This window comes from Numida meleagris, chromosome 3 (assembly GCF_002078875.1).
Source record: "Numida meleagris isolate 19003 breed g44 Domestic line chromosome 3, NumMel1.0, whole genome shotgun sequence".
Lineage (NCBI taxonomy): Eukaryota > Metazoa > Chordata > Aves > Galliformes > Numididae > Numida > Numida meleagris.
Window position 1 is genome coordinate 76,943,390 of NC_034411.1, and position 13,582 is coordinate 76,956,971.

Below are 13,582 nucleotides of genomic sequence, written 5' to 3' on the forward strand. Positions count from 1 at the left end.
TTAGCTGTTGAACATCAGTTCTGTAGTCACTTAAGGTGTTTCTTGACAGCCCATATTTTGCAAGGGCTGCAGAGGCAGTGTGGCCTTAGTATACTGGTACAGGGCATGCTGAACGTGTGACATTCCACATACTGCTTGACTGGCTCCTGGACAATGTAAGCTCCACTGGCAGTTATGTACTTCAGAAGTGTGGAGGGATTAGTCTTCCATCTTAGGCCCATTGCATTTACAGCTCTTTTCAGTGGTTTGTGCACCACTGTGAGTGACAGCACTAGAACAGGCTGCCCAGAGAGACTGGAGTCCCCTGGGGATAATCAAGATCTGCCTGGATGCTTTGCTGTGCAACCTACTGTAGGGAATCTGCTTAAGTAGGGGGTGGATTGGACTTTATGATTCCCCAGAGGTTGCTTTCAACCCCTACAATTCTCTGGTTCTTACCAAGTTGATGCTGTTGACATTTAGTGAAGCTGTTCAGATGGCAGATCAGAAGTTGACAGTCTTAGGACACTCACTATGTCTTCTGGAGGGGAAGAAGTATGTTGAAAACGAGAAAAGGATAATAGGGCAGCAATATTTGGTTAGTGTATTAGCTATTCTGAAAAGATTTTTATATAGCTTATATAACAGTACAGGGCAAGAGTTCATTTGTGGTATGTTTTGAGTGTGACAATGTCTTTTTGGCCGAAGCTAATACAAAGCAACTGAAGCTTTTGAGGAGCTCCAACTACGTGTGCATCTAGTAAAATTGGTGAGGATGAGTTGCTTTTCTAATTTCTGACATGAAAAGACTAGAGATAGTTTGAGGATTATGGGTGGTACTTGAATATCCAAAGTCCTTCAATCTTAATCTAAACTTAAAATATTGGGGATGTTCTGATCTAGGATTGGCAGTAATAGATAAAAGGGGCTGGAGAACTGTGTTACGTTAGTGCTTGGGATGGTGGAAGCCTATTTCCAGAAGCTATACCATCATGAAAAAAATGTGTGCCTCTCACTTTGCACGGAAAAAAGGTGTGGCCAGTGATGAGCCTGTTAGCTGCAACCTGTTTGATACAAATGCTTGCTGGGATGCAGAACATGGGTAACAAAAGAAAAATATTACAATTTTGAACAATTCTTTTTAACCACGAGGCTACCTTGCAGTCTTCAGAATGAGACTGACGGTGATGATGTAGGAAGTTATCACAAATTTTAAAATGAAAGGTATAATGTTTGTGAGCTTCTTTGCTCATGGTGGGAGGGGGTAATGTTGCAATCCGCTTGTGGATCTAGTTTTTGTGTGTTTTTTTTTGCGTGATGTTTCTATGCAATTATGAAGTTAGTATATAATGAATTCAGAAGGCCTGAGATTTCTCTGTGCAAAGGTATGTTAAAGTTCAGTTGTACAAAATATCTTGTTAGATGTAAAGCTTTGACTTCAAACATTGCAGTAAATAACATGAAAGCCCTTCTGTGAATTGTGTTTTAAATAGTTGTTAAAATCTTGCACTGCTGTTAGTGTTGAATTTATCACATGGGTATTGGGCTGTGATTCCTGAAATCAGTGGTTAGACAGACCTTGTTTTGGAGTATTGCTGTGTTGGACTTGGTAACTCAGCAAAAGATCAGCATTCTCTTGAGTTAAGTGAGTGTTACGTTTAGATGACCATCTTGCAGCTTCAGTGGCTGTGCATAAAGGCTTTGCTACCATTTTAGTGATAAGTCGTGCTTAAGGCAGGAGGTTTTGACTGGAGAATTGTCTTTCTTGTGGAGACAGTAGATCTTAAACAGTTCCAAGTGAGCTGCAGTTACTTCTGCAAGTACCCACACTGCAATGTGAGTTAAAAACACAAGTGAACAGAAAATGTGTGTCCTGTCAAGCTAACTAGCCTTCAGAGAAGTGTGCTGCCTGTGCTGCAGCTACATTGTGTGCCAGCTTTGGTGACATCGCTGCCTTCTCTTTCAGACAAACTCTTCTTAGTACAAACATGCCGTATAAATGTTGGTTAAGAGTTGTACTCACAAGGATGGACATTGCAATTGAATTAACAGCTGGTGAGTTCCAAGTTCCAAAGGTGGAAGCTCAACAATGAGTTTTTGAGGAGAGAGACCCAGTCACGTAAGACAGTTGACCTGTCACAGCAGACTGAGCAATGTTAGACTTTGTCCAAGGAAAGGCTTTTTTTTTTTTTTTTTTTATGTTTGAGAGCAGTTTAACCCTGGGTTTGGGATATCATTTTTTTCTTACAGTTTCCACCCCTTCCCACAGTTAAGAGGACAATTTGAGTTGTCATGAATGAATTCAGCAAGTAAATATTACAGGTGAGCAGAGTACAGATAGAAGCCTTTATATGCTGTGTGTCTGTGGCCAGTGACTTGCATTCTGTGTACTTCCATTAGAACCAGTATTACAAGTCTGTCATTAATTGCTTTTCTTAGAGGATATAAACTGGAAAATTAAAATAATTCTGTTTTCTTTCAAATATGATGTCACTTTTTAGTAGACAGTTGAGTTAGGCTATCAGGGCTGTGAAAACAGTACTCTTCAGCCATTGTTTAAAGCTTCCTGTAGGCTCTGCAAGACAAAGTAGTATTTCATACTCAAAAGAATGACTGTATTGAGTAAGACAAAATCTGCCTTGCTCAGTATTCTATCTGAGGATGACCAATATAAGAAGCAGGAGGATAGATGTCCTTTCCAGTGGTTTGCTTGGGAATTTCCTGAGGAGATATTCTACTTAAATGTTACTCGGCAATTATGACCTATCTCCATTTTAAAAGATGCGAAACATGAATGTTACATAGGTTGTAAAATGCATAAAGTAGTGCATATGATTGCAACAGCAGGGAAATGGATGAGGGGATCTAGGGGAGGACTAAAGTAACAGGTTTTTCCTTTAATACTGATCTTGCTTTCAGCTCTTATGCTAATGAAAACTGCAGTTACTGGACACTGGATAAGGCAGTGTTGCTAGGTCAGCGTTACTGTTTGAACTACAGTAGAGATGAAAATTCAGACTACTGATGTATGTACTATTTTTTACTTTGGATTGAAGCTGCCTGTAACTGAAGGAACATTGTCTCAGCAATGACAGTACTAGTTTAAGGATTCTAGACAGGGAATTGTTACAGACTGACCTAAAGTAAACTTGAGTTGTTTTGTGTATGTGAAAAGAAGCTAACAGATTAATAGACTCAAATGCTTAGACCTTATTTTGAAACTGGTAGGCTGAGTGAAAAGTAAAGATTGTATTTTTAGATCATCTAAAGGTCATTGAAGAGGAAGAATACGCAGCTACAGCGTACTTGATTAGGTTACCAATTTGTTCTTGCTAACAAGCTTTGGTTCGTGGGAACTGATGCTCCCCCATCTTCCTGTTCAACAATATTAACTACAGTGTAAAAAGTTGAGCAGCAAGAACTGGAGTTACCTTCAGAACATCATAAAATAGTATTTTTGATAGGGCATCACAGTGCTAAGGCTATTCTTTCAGAAACTTCATGAGAGGTAGCAGTGCCTCAATTTTTGGGGAAAAAAAAAAAAGTTCTTGAACTACTCTTACAGGTGCCAGTAATAGCTCATCTTAATTTCTGTGCCCTTGAACTTCTCTTGTCAGTTAAGCTGTATTCCTCATAGTTTCTGCTAATTTGGATTACAGGCAATAGGGCCACTGAAAACCTTTTTCTCTGTGAAGGAATCTTTACACGAAGACCCTTAGCATTGATTTCAGAGTCTTTTTGCTATGTTTTTTGCCTTACAAAAAGAACTGCCATGATGAGTGGAAATAGCATGACTTTCATCTATGAATTTGTAGTTTTTAACTGGAAAAGACTGAACAATTCTAGCACTGGTAAGTACACATGAACCTCTTAGGACTGTCTGAATGTGGCAACCTATAGTTCCTATGGCACAGCATATTAGAGAAAAGAATAGCTTTTGCTCATAAGTCTAGCAATCACAGCATATAGATATACTAAAATTCTAAAAGTCTAATCTTGGAGGAGCAAAACGTACAGTACTGACTAAATGAAGATTTTCCACCAAAGGAATCAAAAAGATGTGAATCAGGACTTCATACTCAAATACTACTGTGCCTTAAGCACTAAGACCAGCTTGACTTTCTACCTTCACGAATGAGATGCCCTGTAGTGCTTGCAGCCTCAGAGCAACAACTCAGGATTATACTGTGGTGATACCCTTCTTTGGCCCTTTTGGTTTCAGGTTTTACTTTTAGTTCCCTCTTGACACAGTTACATAGGGGTTCTTGTGAGCAGTATGTTAATAGGGAGTTGTGGTGTAAGGACCATTGACTTTGTGATGTCTTTTACCTGACCAACTTTAAAAGAAAAAAGTCTGTTAGCTTCAGTTTTGAGCTGAGGAAACTTGTCAGTGCCTAGGATTACTGTTTATCATGAGGCTTGTATCTTCACCTACCTATAAAGAGAAGAAAATGATCTACCAAGAAGAGGCTTTCTCTTACTCTGAGCACTCCTAGAAGCGTCTTGGCCTTAGGATGTTCCAGTTACCACTTTAGTGCTGAAATGTGATCAAGAAACATGAAAGTGTGTTGATTCTCAACTAGGAAGAGGCTCTTAAGCTGACAAAAGGTGTATGTTTATTTGTTCTTTCCTGAATCTATAGCGCTTACAGGTATTGCAGTAGACTGGTTGAAGCTTTGAGCTCTCTCCCACTGTGAGCTTTCTTACTCTTGGTCAAAATTAGGACCTTGTTGTCCAAAGCTGTTGTTGTCTTCATCTCTGTCCCTATCTCAAGATCCTTTTCCCTTTATCTTTTATCCCATATGTTAATCTGTCCTGCATTGCTTTTTCCAGAAGTTATGCAGCAAAAATCCGAAGAACCAAAGCAAAAATATAAAATTATGAAAGATAACTACATAGGCCTTCAGTATAAGACTTCAGCGAAGGAAAGAAAAGTCACTGGGAATTTTTTTTTGTCTGTAACTTAAAGATATACTAATAATACTCCAACACCTGTTGGGCTGTAAAAACAAGGCCAGTTCCTGTAATTGATTTGGCATGACAGCTGTGATTTGCTCTCCAGAAGTCACAAACAGAGCCTACAAGTAAGTTACTAATTTGGTAAACTGCAAGTCTATGAAGAATAACAGCTAGTAGGACTTTAGGTTGCTTCAGATGTAGAAGAGAAACATCTTCACTTCTGGATTGATAATTGGGCTCTTCATACATTTTAGGAGGAATTTTTTCACTCAGGGTGGTGACGCACTGGAACAGGTTGCCCAAGGAGGTTGTGGATGCCCCATCCCTGGAGGCATTCAAGGCCAGGCTGGACGTGGCTCTGGGCAGCCTGGTCTAGTGGTTGGCAACCCTGCACTCAGCAGGGGGGTTGAAACTCGATAATCTTTGAGGTTCTTTTCAACCCAGGCCATTCTATGATTCTATGACACCTGAAAGTTCTGGGCAATGAAGTAGCTAGAAAAAGGGGAAAGGTGAGTTTTCTCTTAAATAAAAACCTTCTACTTGGAATATAACAAGGCAAAATATCAACTGCCATCTGCATAGTATTCTCACTTTTTTTTCTGGTTCAGAAAAATCTAAATTCTCCAGAACTAGGCTCTGAACTTGGCTCTGCTCACCTTGAATATTTTGAGGTCTGGCTGGGAAAAGGAGGCACCTTAGAATTATTTAAAAAGCAGAAATGAGCTGTGAAGATACTGCTCCAGCAGCGGCAAAACAGTTATCAGGAGAAAATTGGCATCTTGCCTGAATGCAAGCATTCTGAGCTTCAGCTTGAGCTTCCATTAGCAGCATGATGAAGAGGTTTTAAAAAAATTCCTCATCTGTCTTTATTTCATGTCAAACTTCTCTCAGAAACTTGGCTATTAAGATAAAATAACAATATGGAAGATTTTCTGTTTCAGGCCAAAATGCAGAAAGTTATCCATGAAATTAATTTGCTTCTTGTGGCTGTCTCAGACAGTGTCCACTTTTAGTATTAAGAAAACCTTTATATTAACTAGGCCTTCTTTACTGGGAGTGATAGACTGATTGCATAATAGATCTGGCTAGCAACTGGGGAGTGAAAAAGAGCCCAAGAGGAAATGCTAGTGGGTTACCAGCACTGTTAATTGTCAGCCAGAGGGTAGAAGAACCTGTCTGTTGTATCTAGCAATAGGGCAATAGGTAGTGGTCTTCAGTTGTACTAGGGAGATTCAGGTTGGATATTAGGAAAAAATTTCTTCTCAGAAAGAGTGGTGAGGCATCGGCTGCCCAGGGAGGGAGGTGCTGGAGTCACCAACCCTGGAGATGTTCAAGAGCCGTGTGTGGATGTGGCACTGAGGGGCATGGTTAGTGAGTATGGTGGGGATGGGTTAACCATTGGACTTGGTGATCTTAGAGGTCTTCTCTATCCTTAATGATTCTGTGGTCTCTTAGCTATAGAAAGCAGGTGAACAGCTAAGCTGGAATGTCTCATGTTTGGATTCGCTAGGTATTTACATCAAATGTGTATTCATTATAAATATGTTTCCACTTCAGTAGCACTCGTTGCACATTTGTTTCCATTTTTTTCCATTGTGTCCTTGGACTAGAAGAGTTGCATAATCTTTTCCAACTAAAAGATTCTTGTGAGCATTGCTTACAGTCTCTTCTGGCCTCAGCAGATCTGTATCAATACTGTTAGTCTGAAATTGGTAAACAGCTTCCATGCATTTAATTTACCAACTTAGGCTGGTCTTTCAATAGAAATGTAAAGAAGTTGGGGGGGGGGGGAAATGTTGGCACTAAATCATAGGCGTTTACCTGTTAGTATAAATGAGCACATCTCTTGAGTAAGATTTTTGTCATAATTTATCCTTGGGGGAGGAATATGCCGTTACAGTGGATGCGGCAGTACAATGTAAAAACACCTAAACTGGAAGGTTATGAGAATTTAGAGGTTCCTGCATTTAACTATAATCAGTGATTTTAACAGTTGTTTTTGTGGATGTGCTCAGATCTCTGTATTGATCCTGCAGGAACTAAGAGTTAATCTATTAGCAGTAGAAATGTATATTTTCAGAATCACATTAACTCCTCTTACTTTTCTATACATATATCTGAGCATTGTTGTCCACTGGTACACAACTCAAATAGGAGAAGCCTGGAGGTGTTGGAAGTGTTTTGGTTTTATTTGAATGCAAACAAGTCTACTTTCATCAGTCATCTATTTAAGTAGCGATAATCTAGTATGATTTTTATTTCTAATTGACCCTTGTAGATAAAGTTTTGAAAAAGAAAGAATTACAGTGAAGACTCAATTTGCTGCTACCTTTTAAGATCTGAACTAAAAAAAAAAAAACACAAAAATTATATTTTTGCAGGATCAAAGAGACTTCTAAGTTTATTTTCTGGAGGCAGACTGGAAGAATAATATTCCTCATGTCCCCTGCAGATCAAAGAGGGATGAAAACTTTAAACAGCAGTTTTAATTTTTCTAGTGCCCAGTTGCTAGGCAAAAATTAAGGTTTACCTAAAGAACTAGAGCACTGCTTACCACTCTAGCAGCATAACGCAGCTGTAATAGTTATTCCCATATTACATTACAAGATTTGTTCATGTTTGAGAACAGGTTATGTTGTCTGCACTGCCCTATGCAAAACTATGAAGAAATACCTGGTCTGCTCTGCATCAACTGGAAAGATTAAACTCAGTCATGTCTGCCAGCCAAGATAGCTCAGTATCTCCCCAGCATAGAGTAGATCTTCCAAAAGACTACTGGAAAGCAGCAAGCAGAGCCTGAGGTACTGATAGTATTTATATACTGCATTTATATAGTCACTTCTGCCTTGTACCTGGCAAGGAGCGTAAAGAAGAAAAGTCCAGTCTCACAGGGTCCTTGAAGACACACGATTATTTGGGCTCACCCATGCTTGAAAGGATTTTTAGGTTGTTTGCTTACATATTAAATAGTATGGAACACTTAACCTGAAAGCTGTGTTGCAACTGCTGCATCGGGCACTTTCCCTCCTGGGTAATCAGCAATGTTATTGCTAGTCAAATAGCTCTGGGACATGAGTCCAAACACTGACATCTGACAATCTATGCCACTGGAGCGTTAATATAGTCCCTGGGACAGCTAGCACTCATCTGGAATATTTGGGCATGGCTTAGAGATTGATGTAAATAAGAACTGAGCTAGGGGAGCCAAGCTGTGCTGTTCACAGCATCCTTAAATGATCCCAGTGATCTCTATCCTGTTGTTTCACAATGCAGTTGTTTTTTTCATGTGTGCCAAACACTGGAAGCTGACAACTGCCAGCCCAGGACAGGGATGTTTGGATGCTGCTGCTGTACAGGGAACTAATAGGCAGGTCTGGGCAGTACTTAGGCTGGAGGAAGACCTACATCAAAGCTGTTGGTTCTGCATTGACGCAGCTTATGGCTCTACTTCACAAATTGCAGCTTCAGCACTTGGCTGCCTCCCCCTGCGTGAGTGAACAGGACAGCACTGCTGTCCTGCAGTGACTTCAAGATGCTTCAATTCAGATACCTAGGAGGAATGCTCTCTGCGTGACTCTAAGTCCTTGTAAGGCAAAGAGTATTTGAATGGGATGGAATCTGTTTTCTCCAGCCCTTCTGTCCTAATTTGAAAAATATTGGAGTGGAGGGTGCTAATGCTTTTACTTTGCTTAATATTTTCTCTTTCCTTGAAGCTTTGCTGTATACTGACCCAAGGGTAACATCTGATGCTTTAAAGCACCAGATGGTAAGTAAGGGGACCAAAAAAGCAGTTGTAGTCTAATTCATTTTTGTACCCACGGCAATAGTAAAGCGACACTTTTCTTCAGATTGGGTGGTTTGTTCCCATAGCTCCCTCACCCTTTATAAGCTTATGAGCTATTTGTATAAGAAATCTGTGATTTGTTAGATCTGTAGTGGGATGAGGAATATGTGATTAGAGGGAATCTGGAGGAAGAGGAACATTGGCTTGTACAGTTCTGCAAGAAGCGGGGAGGGTTTAGGATGGAAGGAACTGCTGAGCAACTGCACGTCCAGTGCATTGCAGTGGCACAGTATTTGTACAGTCAGACAGAAGAGTTGCGAGCAATATTCAGTCTCTGGTAGTGGGCATCAGCAAAGGGAAATAGGGCATGCGTAGATATGATGGTACTTTTGGTATGCTCTCACAGCCTACACTAAATGTTGCTGCAGAATTTAAATTAGAGTGATCTTTGCATTATAATAATTTTAGATGGGAGTTTCTTCTGTTCAGCTATGAACTTCTTGATAGCTGCAACTTCATGTGACACTGAACTCCCCACTGTCGTTACATGTGTGCAGAAGTAACTCTTCAGAGCTTGCTATCTGCCAGGTTCATCTGGTCCAGTTAGAAGAAGGGGTGAACAGCTATTCCCTAGTTTTCTCCAAGATGCTTCTGGCTTTGTAGAACAGTATTATGTTCCTTGATTTGTCTCTCAGCCACGTTGAAGAGCCCTAGTCAATTCAGACACACTAGCAGTGAAATCCACCTCTTGAGCATCGTTGTTGCGCTTTTCTATGCAGCTTCCTCTTCTCTGTCCTTTTTTCCATGGAGGAATTAGAACTGCGTGTGGTGTTGAAAAGGCTGGCACAGTGTGGATCTATAAAATAGTACAGTAATCTGCTGGTTTGTTTCTTATCCTTTCTGAATACCTCCTAACGCTTTTCTCTTTTGCTACTAAGCAAAAGGCATGTATAGTTCCTTGTAACAAGTCTCAGCATCTGTTTTCTGAGTGATAATAGCTTGAGATGGCTTTGAGTTTGTGTTTCCCCACACATAGAGAAGCAATTTTGCTGTTTTGTGAGTGTGCTAAAATAGAGTGCTCTCCTACTCCACATCTTTCAATATTTGCATGTTATAATCTATAGTGTGCTGTGAAACACACTGAATTCTACGATTGCTCTTGAGCCCATGACTGATAAATTACTTAAAAACTTGTAACTTAAATTAGAAAAAAAGCTAAGGTATTAGTGGAATGTGAACTAATGTACCTTTTGCAGTTTCTGTTGTGCCTTTCTTTCTTGATGCTAGCTCTGGAACGTTTGATTGAGGGCAGGATGTACCTGTGTTGTGTGTGTGTGCGCGTTGGAGGACACATTGAATGGAAAGAAGAAAAAAGTTCTTGGTATTGGAGAGAAGGAATGAAACATGCTTCAAAGAAATAAGCAGTCCAGTTCTGTTCCACTGGCACTCTGATAGCAGAGAAGCAGAAAGCAAAAGGGAGAAAAGCAGTTCAGAAAAGTTGTTTCAAGGCCTTCAACATATGTTTTTTTAATATTCATATTAAATCAGAAGGTTTCCCAGTAGTGTCTGTTCTATGACAACCGTAGAACAGGAGACTTACATTGTTATTACAAGGAGTGATATTTGCTGTCTGACTGGTGATCAACTCTAATTGTAGCCAGTGTGTTCTGGAGCTTGCTTATAAACAATTATATGGATGAGCCTAAATTTTGTGTGTGCACAGAAGATAATGTCATACCATCTTAACAGGCATTGTAGAAGCTGAAGGTAAGAAATCCACTGCAGCTGAGTCTCCTGGGTTTTTCAGTAGCTAAAAAGCTGTGAAATAGTGTTTTAATCATACGGTCAAGTTTATTTTTCACTGCTTCATCCATGCAACTCTGTATTTGACCCCATTACAGTCACTGGTTGCAGTACTGGGGAGGCTCAGGTGTCCAGCTGTGGCTTCAGTTGAGCTTTGCGACTGTTGCAATTGCTCTAGAAGCAAGGGCAGGGAGCTTGTATCCAGTAAAAGTTAGGCATTCTCACAAGTTCTGTTATAGCGAGAAGTCAAACTTTAGGTACATGCAATGAAGCCCGTAGCGTGAGTCCAAGTCACCCGGCAGGTCCCTCCCCCACCCCGCCCCAACCTCCCCAGTATCCCACCCCAAGTTGTTCTCCACACTCCAAAAAAGAAAAAGCAAACTTTCATTTTGTGGATGTTTTCCTAGGCATACCGTTTCTGTCTTCATCCTACTGATATTGAGACTAATAACTAGGCTATATTTACAGGACCTGCCTGTCAGACTCAGCTTTCTCCTTTCTGTGTAATAATTCAGAGGATCAAGTAGCTGTGACTGACTCTTGGTCAGCTGGGATTTTAAGTAGGGGTGTAGATCTGTGCTTGTCCTAGTCATTTTTTAATTTCCATTTTATGAAGCAAAAGGAAAATGCATAAAGGTGGTTTTCTCCTCCCAAATGAGCCTGAAAGTGGGAATTTCTTTCTCAGCAGTCTGCCACCTGTAGTTAGTCGGCTCCACTGGCAGAACTTAGGAAGTTTTACTGCTCTTACTCATTCAGTGAATTAATCCATCTATGAAATTTAGAGATGCCTCTGGTTCACGTGTGTATTGTAAACAGCTTCTGGAAATGTCTGACAATAAAATGCTTGGGTGTAGTATTACTGAAAAAATGGTCTATCAATTTGTTTTTGTAGGTTCCCACCAATATTACCAATCTGAAAGCCGTATTTTTAAAAGCTCTTCATTTCTGAAAGGCACAAAATATTTAAGTTTTATAAAGAATGTAATGGAATCACAGAATGCCTTGGGTTGAAAGGGACCGGTTCCAACTCCCTGCTGTGGGCAGGGCTGCCCCCCACGAGCTCATGCTGCCCAGGGCACCATCTAACCTGGCCTTGAGCGCCTTCAGGGATGGGGTATCCACAGCATCTCCGGGCAGCTGTGCCAGTGCCTCACCACCCTCTGAGGAAAGAATTTCTTCCTAATATCTAACCTAAATCTACCCTCTTTCAGTTTAAAACCATCCCCCCTTCGCCTATCACCATCAGACCTTGCAAAAAGTTGTTCTCCCTTTTGCTTATAAGCTCCTTCTAAGTATATGATAACAATACAGCAAGTTTTCACTAAAAATGGTGGTGTTTTTTACTGATTGTTATTCAGAAAGGTTCATTTTGCAAAGGTTTTTTTTTTTTTTTTTTTTTTTTTTTTTTTTTTTTTTGTGGTGTGGCGTGGTAGAGCTTTTAATGAATTACTGTGGCATCAAAAGCTTGAAAGAGATTTTGTTCCCATATCACTGGATAGCAGTTCTGTTTTGCATATGCACACAGCAACATGTGACTACCTCTTGACAGTGAATTTAGGCTGCAGTTGCTGGCTGTGCTTGCTCCTCTGTGCGGTTTGCGGGGTTTGATGCACTGGAGATGCTGAAGGTGCCGGGCTGCGCTGTGAAGCAGTAGTTCTTTGTCATTGTGCTGCCTTGGAGGAAGTGAGTAATACTTTAGCGTGCCTTCCTGCCTGTATTTTGCTGTCTTTCTCTGGAGTTGCAGGTCTGGCAGAGTTTTATGGGGTTGGCTTCTGTAAGGTTTGCAAGCTAGGGTTGTTGGGAACTGCAATTCAGTAGGCTCCCACATCAGGGACGTACATCTGACAACGCCCTAAACGTGGCTAGATGTGCTTTCCATGTCGGCATTAGGAAGTAAAATCCGAAATGAGCGCACGCTCGGATGGAGGGGCCCGGTGACACCCCGTTTCCCGGCCTCGCCTCTCTGAATAACGGCGGTGCCGCGGGGCTCCTCGCGGGGAGCTGCCGGCTCCGAGGAAGAGCCGTTGGGCGGTGTGAGGTGAGCGGAAGGATGAGCCCTCCCGAGGGGCTGTGGGGGAGCCCACGGCGGGGACAGCCCGCCGGAGGAGGACCGGTGCCCTCCTGAGGCGGGGCGGCCCCGGGTCGCGCTCCTGAGGGGACGGGGTGCGGCGCCTCCCCGTTGGCCGCCGTGGGCTGGACGCCGGGCTGCGGGCTGGCCGGCAGCCACACAGAGCGCCGCTCTCCCCTCCCTTTGTCTGCGTGGCTTTGTCTCCTCCGTCCCCCGCCGCGGGCCGGGACTCCCCGCCTCCGGCCGTGGCGCTCCCCTTTGTGCCACCTGCGCACCGTGGGAACGGCCGCTCACCCAATCGTGTCCCGCCCGGCGCGGCGCTCCGTCACACACCGCCTTTTTCACTATTTTTATTGTTTTATTATTTTTTTCTCCTCCTTTCCGCGTGGTTCCCGCACAGGTGCGAGGGAGATGTGGAAGACGCCGGGCGCGCCCCTCCGTCCCCAGCTCGGCGTGTCCCGCCGCCGCCTCCCCTCTCGGCAGCGCGCGCTCTACGCGTGCGCGAGCCCCGCGTGTGCCCGCCGTGGCGGGAGGGGGCGGCGCTCCGCGGGGCGCGCGGGGGAGGGAGGGGACGGCGGGGCGGGCGCGCGCGCGCGCGGGCAGCCCGGCGGGCGGGGCGAGGCGATAACCCTTGCGGAGCTGCCTGGGAGACCCCGGGTTTGGGGCTGCGCCAGCGCGCGCGGCGCCTCCTCCTCGCTTCCCCCCCCACACCCCCCCCGCCCCCCCCGAGCCGAGTGGAAGGGGCTGGGGTTGGTGCCAGCAGCGGCGTGAGCGCTCGAGCGGCCGCCATTTTACGCCAGCTCCAGCATACTGTCCGGACACACCGAGGGAGCGGAGAAGGGGGGCAGCTCCTCAGCACGCCGAGCCGCCAGCCGCGCCCCGAGCCCCTTCGCACGGCGTTTCACCCCCGCAGCCGCAGGTCAGCGCCGGGCGGGGGCTCGGCTCGGAGCGGGGCTGGGAGCGGGCCGGGCCCGGCTGAGGCGGCGGAG

At 43.5% G+C, this 13,582-nt stretch overlaps 1 protein-coding gene across 9 annotated transcripts in view; it reads left to right on the top strand.

Annotated features, from left to right (window-relative positions):
* The window catches only part of SYNCRIP (synaptotagmin binding cytoplasmic RNA interacting protein), a 37,565-nt gene continuing 37,289 nt past the window's right edge, over positions 13,307 to 13,582 (top strand). For 8 of the 9 annotated variants that reach the window (XR_002437495.1, XR_002437496.1, XR_002437497.1 and 5 more), the window contains exon 1: positions 13,377 to 13,512. The gene's annotated coding sequence lies outside the window, so the exon portion shown is untranslated. Of the gene's footprint in view, positions 13,513 to 13,582 lie in introns of all 9 variants that reach the window. The other variant, XM_021393013.1, reaches the window with a different exon arrangement.